This window comes from Mesocricetus auratus, unplaced genomic scaffold (genome assembly GCF_017639785.1).
Source record: "Mesocricetus auratus isolate SY011 unplaced genomic scaffold, BCM_Maur_2.0 Super-Scaffold_100006, whole genome shotgun sequence".
NCBI classification, from domain to species: Eukaryota; Metazoa; Chordata; class Mammalia; order Rodentia; family Cricetidae; genus Mesocricetus; species Mesocricetus auratus.
Genome location: NW_024429190.1, coordinates 15,097,272 through 15,109,533, shown reverse-complemented (window position 1 = coordinate 15,109,533; position 12,262 = coordinate 15,097,272). Strand labels below are relative to the sequence as shown.

At 50.9% G+C, this 12,262-nt stretch overlaps 1 protein-coding gene across 2 annotated transcripts in view; it reads right to left on the bottom strand.

The window, feature by feature from the left end:
* Positions 1–11,230, bottom strand: part of Rgs12 (regulator of G protein signaling 12) — a 96,330-nt gene extending 85,100 nt beyond the window's left edge. For both annotated transcript variants that reach the window (XM_005068860.4, XM_021226465.2), the window contains exon 1: positions 11,146–11,230. The gene's annotated coding sequence lies outside the window, so the exon portion shown is untranslated. The remainder of the gene's footprint in view (positions 1–11,145) is intronic.
* Positions 11,231–12,262: the final 1,032 nt, after the last annotated feature.

Genomic DNA, 12,262 nt, shown 5'->3' with positions numbered 1-12,262 from the left:
TCATTCCCCTGCTGCTTCTGCTCAGCCTCTAGGCATGGGTCCCAGCTGTCTCCTCATGCCAGGGATTTCAACTCCATGATGGGTCCCCCATATGCTTATTTCCCACAAGCATACCCAACCACAGTCCCAGCCAAGTCCAAACACCCTCAGAGGCAGGGCCAGCTCCCCAGATGTCAGAGGAAGGCAGCCAGCCCATAAGAGCACCCCAAAACCTTGTCAAGGACACACAGATACCAGAAGGTGCCAATGACAGGCCACCACAATAGAGCCCAAAACATGGAGCTGCGCAGCAACCATGGCACAGAGTAGAACAAAGGGAGCCAGAGAGGCTTGGAGGCCTTGTCTCTGAGCTACATAGGAGAATGAAACATAAGCCGGGTTTGTCTGCAAGGGGACAGGAGGGCCCCTACCTCAAGGGTATGTTTGGGGTTGTCCAACTTAAATTGTAGGCTGTGTGTAAGGAGAGAATTCTGTTCAGTAAGCCCTGGCCGCAGCTGAAATTGAAGCCAGGTGGCAGCATTTGGGAGAATGTCCGGCCTTGTTTGACTTTTTAAAGGGGGAGGAGCTAAAAAAGGAACCCAGAGAATAATGGGAGGGATCATATAGCTATCAAAAGAAAGAGAGGGTGCCCACCCTACCTGCAACTCAAGGGACATGGGCTGTAGTGTTAGGACAAGACACAAGGGATCTCATTAGTTCTATCCAGTCTCTAAATGAGCAGCTGGTGGCTTGGATCCTGGAAGGGAGTAATGGTTAGTGTGGCCTAATGAGTTAGTTGGTTTAGAAGTTAGTAGGTCATCCCCAGAGTCAAAGACAGACAAGAAGCTCTGTGCTCAAAAGTTCTGAGCAGGGAACGTGGAAAGTGCCTCATAAACAGTCAGAGAAAAAGGACAGGACTGTGCCACAGACAAAACTTAAGCTGAGAGGACACACAACTTCAGCTACCACACCTACATGACCAAAAATTCCAGACCCAGTCCACTAACACAATGGGCTGGGCCCCTCACACCAGATACCTGAGTGAGTGAGCACAGCTTTGCCCATTCCTAAGACATAAACCTGTGGTAACCGGGGAAGGGTGACCAGAGAGGGCTGCATCTCCCATCTTGTGTCCCCATTGGGATGTGATGATCCAGCTGGGCCTGCAGGCATCCAGATGAGATCTGCTCAGATTCCTACAACACCAGATAGTTTTCTCCATCTGTCAAGGATCATCATCATACTCAAAGACACCAGCTCTGGTCACAGGGGGCAGGTGGACCACTGTGGGGGAACCCAGCCCAACCCAATGTCCTCACACAGGTATTGGCAGAGAGGTGGCCAGATTTGTCAGCCAACTCATGACCACTCCCTAGAAACGCTAAGCAGACTGATGCCCTGTGCACACTGTCCCCAGGTTGGCCAATTTGAGGTAGCTTGGTCAAGGATATGAGTGTCAAGAATCTAACAGACACCCATAATGCTCTACAAGCCCTGGCAAGTCTCATCTGTCTGGATACCCCCAGTATCCTAGTGAGACATGACTGAGGCTCAAATGACCCAGGGAAGTTGAGTTCCCCCAGACTGCCTTTCTGAAGGCTACCTCCTCAGGCACCACACCCTGCCTGCCTTCCCAGAGGTACCTCAAACAGCTTCGCTAAAAGGAACAGGCTGCTGTGCCCATATCTGCCCCACACATCAACATGAGCGCTTTCTCCATGCCAGGCATGAGAGAAACAACAGGGACAAGGTGGGGGGGGGTCACTCAGGGAGCTGCAGGTCCTGTGCAGAAAAGACAGAAGCACCAAGCTGAGAGCAGGAACACGTTGGCTCCACTCCTCACGACCACCCACCTCCCTGCTCCCTCTTCTTGGAACACTCTTCCCACCTCCCACTCCCAGGGTCACTATCAGAAGATCAAGCCCCATGGGCTTGCTTCCTGCCCTGGTGTACTGGTACATGGATGTGTGGCCATGGTGGGAGGTTTCTAGAGGTGCTGAGTGAGACCTGTCCCCGCCAAACCCGCATTCAGGCATAATTCACCAATACAACAGTATTAAAATATAATGGGGCATTTAACACATTAGGCCTACCTTGCAAAAGTAGGAAAGCTGGTTTCAGGAGTGGGTTAGTTCCCACCAGAGCAGGCTGTTATGTTTGGTCCCTCCCTGCTGGCTCCTTCTTGCTAGTGTTCCCACTCTGTGGTGCTAGGTTGTCATGGCCATGAGACTGACCATGAGCCAGTCAGAAAGGACTAGTCAAATTTGGAGAGTTACACTAACCACTTTACCTTATTGAGTACCCCAGGGCTGGGTACCTTTGTTACAGTGACAGAGAGGGGTCTCTGGAAGAGCCTTTGGCAGGCGCCCCATGATCTAGAGGGCAAGGCACATCCCTGCCCTCGGAAGAAGCTCCACCAGCAGCTGCTGAGCCAGAGAAAGTGGGGTCGCTCCACAGTCCTACGGTGAAGTGGAGGAACCTTTGGGAGGTAGGGCCAACTAGGGGAGCTAGGTCATCAAGATATGCTAAGGTTTGAAGGTAAAATGTCACCAACGGCCTTATATTTAGAACACTTGATCTCCAGCTAGTGGTGCTATTTGGGAGGTTGTGAAACCTTTAAGGTGTGGGACTTTACTGGAGAAAGTGGAGTAGACCCTGAGAATTAGCCTGGTCCAGTTCCAGCCTGAGTTCTCACCTCCTGATCTGCACAGATGTAGCAATCTGCCCTGCAAGCTCACACCACCAATGATGCCCAGTCACCATGCTTCCACACCACATTGGACAGGATTCCCTTAAACCAATCAGAAGCTAGTCGACTTCTCCTCTCTGGGATTGCTCTGTCAGGTATCCTATCTCAGCAACAGGGAAAGACATGGTGTGCCCTTGAAGGGGTACTAGAACCCTAGCTCCTTCCTGCCTGTCCTTCACTTCCTGGCTGCCATGAGGTAAGCTCTGCTCCACAGTCTGCTCCCCTTCAAGATGTACTTCACACAAGCTCAGGCAATGAAGGCCACCGGCAAAACACATATCCATATCAATCACCCAGGATCCTGATGAGCCCACATTCAGAAGGAAACCAAACACCGGAGGACTGACAAACACCCTGGCGCATTTCCCAGCTGCCCATAGCAACAGGGCCTTCCAGCCTCCAGGAAAGGAAACCTGGGCTGCCTCATTCCCGACTCCTAAGCCCTTCAACCATTACCCTGTACCAAGCCCAACCAAACACTCCAAAAGTGCTGGAGGATGACCAGCCAGGGACACAAGAAGTTACGCAGAAGCACAGTCTATGTGGCTAGGGTCAGGCCCACTCCTTGCTCCCTGCCAGTGACCTGTACTGGTTACTCTATAAGACAGGCATATGCCTGACAGCACGACCTCTCTAGCTGTCTCAAGGTTCAGCGGAACAGACAGCACCTCTATCACTGGTCACGTCTCCAGTCGGGTAAGTAAACAATGGAGGGGTATGCAATGCACAGGTTTCTCAGCAAGGTAGGCAGGATGCCCTGCTAAAGTCCAAAGAAATCTAAACGACTCAGGGAGGAAAGAAGATAACAACTTCCAGTCTCCTGTTCTACCACTCCCCTGGAACACTCCCCTGATCTGTCTCCCCAATCCTCACCCTCCTAGAAATATATTCATCCTCACATCCAGTCCTACTCTGCCAGCCACCCTCCAATGGCACCGAATGCTCCAGAGTCCCTGCTCATGAGAGCCAGTTAGTGAAGCTGTCCTGTGATGTACATGGTCTAAACAGGACAGCCAGAACCCCTCTAGGGACTCTGGGAAAGGAGGGCATGGAAAACTGAGGGGTGTGAGTCCACACCACACAGTGTGAACGGGGGTTATCTCAAAGGCCATGACTCGGGACGTATGGAGTGCCAACAAGGAGATCCAGATCCATCAAGTTCCTAAGAAAACAATGGCATCAGAAACACTACCAGACGGAACTAGAGGCAGAGGGCCTCAGGAAGACAGTGGGCACTGGATCCTGAGAACCCTCCTCACAGGGAGCAGGCGAGGAGTGTCTCACTGCAGAAGAGCACCTTCTAAGAAGAGAGACAAGACTGAGATGTCCTGGTGTTTAACAAGGAACCTGCGCCATTGCCAGTCCAGACTTCGCAGAGGCCACAGCTCTGACGCCGTCTCCCCGCCCACTCTTCTCCACACTGAGCAGGAAGGCCTGCAGTGGGGATGGCTTCACCTGACATTCGCCATGGGTATGTGCTGGTGGCCTGACTGCCTGTCCCTTCAGTTTATGCCACATCTGGAGATCAGTTCTGGGGGGGGGGGGAGCTGGCTTTAGTCAGGTCTCCATCTGCACCAAAGCCAACTCAAGTGCGAGATTCTGACCTGCTATTGCCAAGGAATGGCCACAAGGAACACATTCTGTATGTGTCCCAGGGCCACTGAGACCAGCAATTAACAGGGAGAGGTGACCTCTGAGATGCCCTATAACCAGGCCTCCTGTTCTCCTGTCCTTAGTAGCACTTTTGCCTGGGATGTGAAATGGACCTAGTGACTCACTTCCAACTACTAAAACATGACAAAAGTGATGGAGTGTCTCCCAAGGTTGGGTTACAATAGGACTGTGGCTTTGTCTTGCCCTCCCCCTTCTCTCTTACTCTGAGGGAGATGTCAGGTTATGAGCTTCCCTAACTAGACACCCACATGACAGGGAGCCAACACGATGGGAAGTCGGCCAGCAGCTGTATTAGCAACCTTGGAAGAGGATCTTCTGGGGCCAGCGACTACCACAAATGAAACCTGGAAGCAGCTCCTCCCATCGCAACTAGGACTGACAGCTAGAATCCCAGCCTGTGTGAGCCCCGAAAACAGAAGCATGCCGTGTAAGCTGCTGTGTGGAGACATCCTGCTGTTCAGCAGTGGATGACCAATGTCACAGAAAACACAAGATGAAAATACCATCACTTTCTGCCATCATTCCACTGTAAACACACACCCACACCAGCATTGCTTATTCCGAGGTGGCCAAGCATGCACACGTGTTTTCACACAGGTTCCCTAAAATTGAGTCTGTGACAGGATGACAGGATAGCCAGGCTGAAACATCAGAGCTATTCCAACAAGGAAGCCAAAGAACTAGCCAGGAGTGACTGCCACGGGACTGCCACCTGATAGCTCAAGGTCTCAGCATCCAAGTCTACTAATCAATTGACAAATGAAGAGATGAGCTCAAACACACCATGGATCTGGACCTCCACTTAGAGATGGTTCTCAGAGCCTGCTGGAAAGTCCTTGGCAGCTCATATCCCCAGTGTGTTTGAGAGCAGCTCAGCAGCCACTGCTATGAGCCCAGGGGCCGATAGTGCAGCGCTGCCTGGCTGAGCAAGCAGAGTCGCTCCCCTCCCATGCTCTTCTTGAGGCAGGGCTCCTCCAGGGTCTCTGCAAAAGTCAATTAGGCGCCAAGAAACCTGAGGTCAGACATTAGGATCACACAGATGCCTCTACTCTTGCATAGCAAGCGCCTTCTCCCTATCCCAGGCAGTCTTAACATCAAAGATTCAATGTATTCCTAAGCAGCAGCACAGAAATTAGGCATTAAGAATGCCTTTAAATGGTGAATCTGAGTTCATGTTAGAACAAAACATTTCAAAGGAGAAAGAAAGAGGGGTGGCAGAGAAAGAAGTGAAGACAGCCATCTTTGGCCTGCCCCGCTTCTCCAAATACACACTATCATCACAGCTGAGGACTGACAGGCAGCACAGCGAGGCTAATGTCACAGCTGTCACACTAAACAAGCCTCAAATGTTAGCTGGGCTTAGCTATCAGTCCTCAGGAGACAAGGCATAATGATCATGGGTGGCTTCCACAGCCCCGTTCCCAGAGGATTCACGTGTGCTCAGCTCAGATCCCTGTTGCACCCTCCAACAACTAAGCTAAGCTGCCAGGACCCAAAGAGCAGAGTTTCCATAGAAAGTAGAGCCAGGAGTCACTGCACACCCAGGGACCACAGAGCAGAGAAGACCAGGAACACAGAATGTCCAGAGGCTGGATAGATCCTGCCTCCAGGCAAAGCTCAACTCACACTTACCTGTTTCCAGATTTAGCAACAAAGATACTATCTTGAAAGGCAAAAGGTTTGCTTTTCTAGTCTTTGAGCAACTATAATTGTTCATGATCTAAAGTTCACTAACAAAACCCAAAGGCTAGCCTATTCACAGAAACAAATATATATATATATATATATATATAAGCTCCCAATATTAAAAACAAAAAGAGAAAAAGAGAGAGTGCAAGGCCACCAATGACTAGAACACTTAGAGATCCAAAATGCACCTTTCACATTGCCTAGGTTCACCCACTACATAAAGGGTGGTAGAGACCCTATTGTCTGCATGCATGCAGGGCCTCCAGCTACTCACAGGATCACAACTGAGGTGAGTTGAGAGAACAATGCCACTGCAGGGGTAAGGGAACACAAGAGTGGACACTTCAACTTGGTCTCTTGGGATTCTACACTACAGCAGTTTAGAAACTGACAGTGCCCATTTCTGCAGCACCCACACAGGTAGAGGATACAATTTTGGGCAGGAAAGGGAGCCATGAGCCATAGGAGCCAACAAGGACCTGATTGCATGGGGCCCACCTGCCAGAGGTCAAAGACCTTCAAATGCAATAGCAGGAACACAAAGACCCAAGAAATCAGCAGAGGGAGTAGCTAGCCTCCATCACTACTCAATGAGACCCCGCGGCCAGCTGAGACCAGGACTAGCCCTGGGAATGGATGATACCCCTGCCATAGTCTGATAGGCAGAGGCCATTTGTCAACTCATTCCTTCTGCCCTTGGCACCAACCTAGGTTCCTGAGTTTCAGAAAAGTAATAGGACGCGCAGAAGCCACAGCTTGTCAGGACATGGGTCCTCAATGTCAACAGCTCTACAGTGGCAATTCTGATCCCAGAAACACATAACCAGTTCCAAATCTTTGAAATATTTAGTAAAAGTAAACCATCCCAATTTTTCCATTTCATTTTTTATTTGATCTTTTCTTTTATCTCTGCTTGATGTTTATTTCTGTTTGTGGTTTTTAAACCTGTGCAAAGTGAGTCTTTGAAGGCAGCTGACTGATTTCACACACAAAAACATGAGACACATCATTAGATGCTGCATAAAAGACAAAAAGCTTTTTGGCCTTCCAGTGTCTCATACACTACACAGAAATATTTTCTCTGACAAGCCCAATGATAAAGAGACAAGGCTGTCTGAGTTCCCTGCGTCCTGGGGGCACCCTGGTCTCCTGTTCCTAGCTAACTTTACTGCAACTGCTTCAAAACTGTCTGCCTGCACCCACTACACAAAGGACAAAAGTAACTGTCTAGAATTCTATACCCAGCTAAACTACAAAGGAATTAGACAGTAAAAAGGGTGGCTTCAAAATCAAGAGGGAAAGTTCTGTGTTCCATTCCTTAGCTACCAAAAAAGTGAAGTTTTAGCAAAACAAGGATAGACCTGAGGTCAGACAAGGAACCTGGCACAGAGGAACACAATACAGAGCAGTATAGCATAGGCAACCCCAGTTGACAGTCCTGTGCAGATCTTGGGACTTCAGAACGTACCAGAGAATGGTCTTCCAATACCACCAGCCATGAGAATGGACTAACATGAAGACGTAAGGAAATGCATTTAGTACATCAGTGACAGCAAGATCAATCCACAAGTGCATGATGGGAGTTGAGCTCCAAGGCCTTGCTCAGCTCACTGATGGCAGCTAGTTTAAGCAAGAGGCTACACTGTTAAAAAGGGCATGGAGAGATGGCTCAGTGGTTAAGGGCTCTTGGCTTAATTCCAGCATTTACATGGTAGCTAACGACCATCCATAACCACAGCTTTGGGGATACAACAGGCATGCATATTGTTCACAAACATGCATGTAGGCCAAATATTCACACACACACACACACACACACACACACACACACACACACACACTATATTTTTCAAAAGATGGGACATGGGAGAGGGTTCACTGAGACCTGAAGACTCCACCTACCTAGTGTGGCCCTTACTAGTTAGGCAAGTAGCACAAAATACTTCTGTTTGAATTTAAACCCATGGGTTAGTTCCCAATGAATAGATGTTATGGAAGGAAAACTAAGACCATGGCTCAGAGATGGATGAACAATGTCCAAAATACACGAATGTAGTAGACAGTGTGCACGTGTATGTGACTGCCTGAACAAGGAAGGGAGCACATGGGGATGCCCTTATCACAGAGCTGGCCACAGTGGGGTCATCAGAGAACAAGGAAAGGAAACAAAAAGGACAAGTGACACATTCCCTTCTCTTTCATGTAACCCCAGACATTGAGTGAGGTCACTAATCAGATAGTTCCTGCCTGGAACAGATGACTTCTCCATGAGAGAAGCTCGGAGCTTCTAAAACAGTAGCCTCTGGAAATCAGAAGCTTGTTTGGTTTGGGGTTTGAGGTTTGGGGACTTTTTAAAAGATTCTGGGTTTTATTTTGTTTTTGTTGTTTTTTTTGAAGGGGGGGTTGACTGTTTTGTTTTATTTTGTCTTTTAAGACAGGGTTTCCCTGGGTAGTCCTGGCTATCCTGGAACTCAATTTGTAGACAGACTGGCCTCTAACTCAGAGGTCCACCTGTCTCTGCCTCCCCAGTGCTGGGATTAAAGGTGTGTGCCGCCATGCCCAGAAAGATTGTTTTCTTAACTATGTGTATGGGAGACCAGAGGGATCAGTTCCTCTGAAACTAGATCTACAGGGAGTTGTGAGCTGTCCAAGGCAGGTTCTGAGAACCAAACTTGGGTCATCTGCTAGAGAAATACGCACTTTCAACCACTGAGTCATCTCTCTAGCCCAGTGGTTTTTGTTGATGTTTTGAGACAAGGTCTCACTTGGCCCAGGCGCAGGCATCAAGCCCGCCATCCTCTTGAGTGCTGGGTTACAGCCTACTACTCAGTAGATATCTGGAGACTGTAGTTTTCATTGGATTGCTGAAGGAGTGGAACTTTCACCTCCCTAAAGAGAATAGAACAAATGGACACTGTACCCTCTCACAGCTGGGTGTGTGCCCATCCAGAAACACTTCACAGGGCAGTGAAACCACAAACTACTGCAGTCCTTACTGTGTAGGACCCTTGGGTAGATCCATGTGTCCCACCCTTGGGAAGATGCAGGACACAGCTGTCCTCAATGAGAAGGGGGAAACACACCAGGGGCTTTGCAGATGTAAACTGAAAACTTTGAATCTCCTGGCTGGCAACCCTAAATGTCCTCAAAGACCAAGGCAGAGGGAGGCTTAAGACAGAAGAGAAGGCCCATGTGATGCTGGAACCAAGCCCCAAGGATGAGACCAGTGTCCACCTGACATAAGAAGTAGGAGATTCTCACTAATCCCCGAAGGACATGTGGCCAGTAAGATCCACTGCACATTTCTGGCATCCAGAGCTATGAAGAATAAACTGTTGTTTTAAGTCTCTAAGTCTCTGCAACAGCTCAATAGGAAACTAAAGCAAGTGCTGACTAGTAAGTAAATGTTTGCAAGGTTTCCAACAATCTCTCTCTCTCTCTCTCTTCACACACACACACACACACACACACACACACACACACACACACACGTTAAAGGACCCTCAGCCACCTCATACCATCATTGTGCACTTGCTGACAGAGCAAGGTAGGAAGCCCACAAGTAAGGCAGCACACTCCCTCAGCCAGATAGAACCAGCTTGCTGGGCCTGTCTCAGATACAGATGTCAAATGACAACAGGATTAAGAACACAGAGCTCAGCCTCAACCTCTCCCATCTCTGGGATCCTGGAAGGACCAGTTCACCAGGCTCAATGTCACCTCTGTGACCACCCACCATCCATCTTAAGGTTGTTGTTCTAAACATGCGGCAAAAAGTGAGCCAATCTCTGACCCTGGGCCCTGTCCTGGGTGCCACAGAGAACCACAAAGTGCCTCCTGTCACAAGCTGGCACTTGGTAACACATTGCAAATTGGTCCTCTCAATATGAACCCTTGCCTTCTCCTGACTCCTGCAAAGACTGGAATACACATGCCACTCCATGTCTGAGGGCCTTTCTTTCCTCAGCGCTGCTATTTGCCGGCCTCCTGGGCCAGCTCTCCAGCCTCTCCTCTTCCCTGTCTGCGGGTAATTTCCAAGTAGCTTCACAGAAATGGCCTTGCATCTTATAAAGGCACCTGCTCCCTGTCCTCACCACTTCAAGGTCCTACCGCAGAGCCTTACCTAAGCCAAGCCCCTCCATGACTTTCTGTCTCAACAGTGTCTCTGAAGCCCAGGTCCTGTCAGCCTGACCTGAGTACTTGGTACTTGTCATCCAGCCTCCAAATAAAAAAGGTATAACATTTTTATTTCAGTTTTTCCACGAGGAAACTTCATACCGACAATTGTGCTTCTTTCAGAAACTTTTAAAACAATCTCTTGATTCAAAATTGGTTTTGCTTCTCTCCCCTTACCCACACACACCGATTGCTTGCTGTAGGCTCAAGGCTTCCCTCCTAGAGTGACTTCTTTCCCTCCATGGGTCTGAGCCCATTCCAGGAGCCTGGGCCCCTCAATCTGTATTCTATGGGTCAGAATCCCTCTGTCTACACTCCAGAGGTCTGAGATCCCCTCCCATCTACATTCCACAGCTGAGTCCCCTGTCTACAATCCAGTTCCGCCCCCCCACCCCTGTCTATACTCCACAGGTCTGGGGCCTCTGTCTACACTCGACAGCTCTGAACTCCCTTGTCTACGCTCCACAGCTCTAGCCCCTCGGTTTATGCTCCATAATCCTCGCTGTAAGCTGCCCTGTGTTCTTGCCCTACATTTCCTCAGTTCGGGTCCTTGGAAACGGTTTCTGCCCAAACAAAGCAGCCGCGGGCTGAGTTGGACATTAAATCCCCCTCACTGCCGACCCGGCCCACTTTTGAGCAGGGTCAGATCCCGCCGGGTCCGGCGGGCTGCGGCCCGTACAGAACCTGCACATCCGCCCCGCGCGGGACCCCGGCCGCCGTCCGCGCGAGCAAGTTCCCGGAGTCCCGCGCAAACAAAGAAGGCGCGGGCGGCGCCCGAGCTCGGCCCCACGGCCGCAGGCGGACCAGCCCGGGCCGTGCGGGGGCGCGCGCCAGGGAAGAAAGACGCGCGAGGAGGCGCGCCGGCCCCGCTCACCTACCGGGCCGCCGCTTGCTCCCGCCGGGCGCCCGCCGAAAGCACCAACGGTCACCGCCGTCGCCGGGCCGGGGGCGGGGCTCCGGGAGGGGCGGGGTCCGACCCCAGATAGCGGAGCTCCGGCTGCTAGGGGCGGAACCCAGTCATTGGAGGGCGGGGCCCAGGACCTAGGGGGCGGGGCTCGGTGAGGGGCGGACCAGGTCGTTGTGGACTCTGGGACTCCGGCCCGCGAGGTCCAGCATCTGGGGGCGTGGCTCCAGGAAGGACGGGGTCCAGCAAATTTGGAGGGTGGGACTCGGAGTCTTGGGGGCGGGGTTCACTCAGGATCCACTGGGTCTCAGGGTTTTGGGGGATTCAGGGTTTCGGCGACCGGGTTTGATGTGGGAGCGGGTCAGACCGTTGGACTGCCCAAGTCAGGGACTTACAGGGCCCCGCTTCTGGGGAAGGGGCCCCTGGTAGGGCGGGATCCAGTTCCCAGGAATGGAGAGCTCAGGAAGTAGGGACGTGCCCAGGACAGAAGACCTAACGGAAAGCACAACCTCCTGGGCAAAGGGCTAGGCAGGGGCGGGGCCGAAAGCCGGGGCGGGACTTCCGCCCAGTGGAGGCGGTGTTAGTCTAGCTGTTGGGTTGCCTCACCGGGTTTCTTTTTTTGAGTGACTGCAGAGAGCTGTAAAGTGTGGTCTCCTTCGCATGAAGAGAAAAGTGATCACTTCGTCCTCCTTCAGGGGGCAAGGCTGAGAACCCATGCACTTGTGAGGGGTGGGAGGGAGTTGCCCACCTGTCACCAGAGAAGTGATATGCCTTGTGATGGAGAGAGGTGCACCTTCCCTGCTCCAAGCACACCCGGGCTATGAAGCAGTAGTTTGCAAAATCTGGTTTTCTAGCTCCTTCGCCCAACCTTTCCAGAACACTGGGCCTTGTCTACCCCGAGGAGACCTTCCTTCGGAGAAAGACGGCAAGACGGGATTACCCTTCACTTCCCAAGCTGTCTTCCTAACAACCACAGCTTCTTCAGAAGTTTCATTCCCAGTTAGTGGCTAGCTAAATTACTTTCAGAAATCAGGCTACTGAGCGTTTTACTGAAAAATTCAAATGTAAAGGAAAAAAGTTCAGTCCAGGAA